This window comes from Pinus tabuliformis, chromosome 2_2 (genome assembly GCF_031772625.1).
Source record: "Pinus tabuliformis cultivar Carrire ecotype Pingquan chromosome 2_2, CPIR1, whole genome shotgun sequence".
NCBI classification, from domain to species: Eukaryota; Viridiplantae; Streptophyta; class Pinopsida; order Pinales; family Pinaceae; genus Pinus; species Pinus tabuliformis.
In genome coordinates, this window is record NC_142300.1 from 1122248215 (window position 1) to 1122250640 (window position 2426).

A 2426-nucleotide genomic window follows, 5' to 3' on the forward strand; every position below is an offset into this window, starting at 1 on the left:
TGGGTTTTTCATGTTGCATCAACACTGCACCCATGGCATAGTCACTGGCATCTGTCTCAATCTCAAAAGGATGTTGAAGATCTGGCAGTGCTAGTACTGGTTTTGTATTGGTTTTCCCTTTCAAGGTATCGAAGGCTTTCTTTTGTTTCCCACTTAAACACCTATTTCAATCATGTTAAATCATGTAATGGAGCTGCAATCAAAGAAAAGTTAGCAATAATATTTCTCCAGTATTGTGTTGCCCCTAGGAAACTCCTAACCTCTATAGCAGATTTGGGTTTAGGCCAATTCACAATGACTTCAACCTTAGAGGGATCTATCTTCAATTCACCACCCCCTACAATATAACCCAAATAATTTAAATATGTTCTGCCAAATTCACATGTTGACAGTTTTACATAGAGATTTTCTCTTTTTAAAGCATGTAAAGTCTGCTTTACATTCTTTACATGGTCTTCCCATGTATTACTAAAAACAAGAATGTCATCTAAATAAAAAATTACAAAATCATCAGTAAATGGCCTGAGTACATCATTCATAGCTCTCATAAATGTAGCAAGAGAATTAGTTAAGCCAAAAGGCATAACCAACCATTCATACAGTCCTTGATTTGTCTTGAAAGTAGTCTTCCATGCATCCTGTTTTGCAACTCTAACCTAATGATAACCACTTCGCAAGTCTAACTTAGAAAAATAAACTTGTTCTTTCAATTGATCTAACAAATCATCAATATGAGGAAGAGGATAATGATTCTTGATCGTTATTTTATTTTAGTGCTCTATAATCAATGCACATTCTCCATGAACCATCTTTGTTTCTCACCAGCATGATTGGAGATCCACATGGTGATATGCTTGGTAGTATAAATCCTTTATCGAGCAACTATTGTACCTGCTTCTTTATCTCTGCATTCTCTAAAGCTGACAACCTGTACATTCCAATGTTAGTAATGGAGCATCTTGCTGCAAATAAATATCATGTACTATTTCTCTCTTGGGTGGCAGACCTTTTGGTTCTTGAAATAGAACATCATACTCTGAAACAACTTTAACGAAATATGCTTTTTGTTTAGAATCAAAACCTTCAAATGAATTGGATTTTTTAGGATCCTTTGCCTTTATAATCATTAGTAAAAATTGCTTACTTGAATTTACAATTCTTTTCATCTACCCTGAGTTCATGAGAGAATAGTTATCTTTGAGTTTATGAGCTCTTACAATATATTATATTCCATCTTTAGTGAGTTGATACTTATTCTCAACTCTATAGAAAATAGCGTTTCTATCATACAAGTATGGACTTCCCAAAACAATACCACATATATCCAATGGAACTATATCTAGCTCAACCTCATCTACAAATGTTGATCCAATAGCAAACCTAAGTTTACATTGTCTCATTACTTGTAGCTTTGTTTTATCACACACCTAACCTAATGGATATGGATTCTCATGAGGTTTTGTTTGTAATCCCAACTTCTTTACAGTTGTTTCAAAAATCAAATTTACTTTTGATCCACTATCAAACAAAGTATCAATCTTATTGTGCTTGGAAATTACTATAATATGGAAAATCTCATTTCTTTCCCTCTTATTACTTTCATTATCAACAGATTGTGCAAAATTACTTGTGGATGCTTCATAATCTTTAACTTTAATACGTGTGGTTGTAACTGTTGTTTCATCACCTGAATCTGATCCCATGTCCTACTAAATAGCAACAACATTCTTTTTCTTCTTTCTACCGAACTTCTTAGGTCTCTGTTCTGGATGCAAAAACCAACAGTGTGCCACATTGTGTCCTTCTTTCTTGCAATAAGTGCATGAAGGTTTATCCGTCTTTATATTGTTTGCTTTCCTCTCCTTCCATTTCAGTTTCTTCTTTTCCTTGCTCTTGCTTACAGAATATTTAGATGATCCCCCAGCCTCTGGGTTTACATTCTTACCTCTAGCTTCTAGATGTGTGGCTTGAACTGATACATCATCTAAGCTAGTGGGATTAAACATGAGAATAATATGCTTTAAATAGCTATGAAGACCACCTATATACTTCAATAAAGTCTCAGGTGAATCTAATGATATACCTAGAGTTAAAGCTCTCTTTCTAAATTCCTGAGTATAACTAGGTACACTCTGACCCTTCAACTGACGAAGAGTTTGCCAACTCATCATTGCCTACCGCATGTAAGCTAAAGGACAAAATTTCTTTTTGATAGTAGAAACAAATTCATTCCAGGTAGAAATGATTTTACCATGTTTTTGCATATTAGCTTGTGTCTGCCTTCCCACCATACTAGTGCAGTTCCTCAGAGTCAAAGGTTAGCCAGCTGAATCTTCTTCCTTTCTGAATCAACGTTCTGTACCCTGCAATAGACATCAATTTGTCTTATCCAGTTATCCAGCTTTCCTGCATTGAGTTCTCCATCC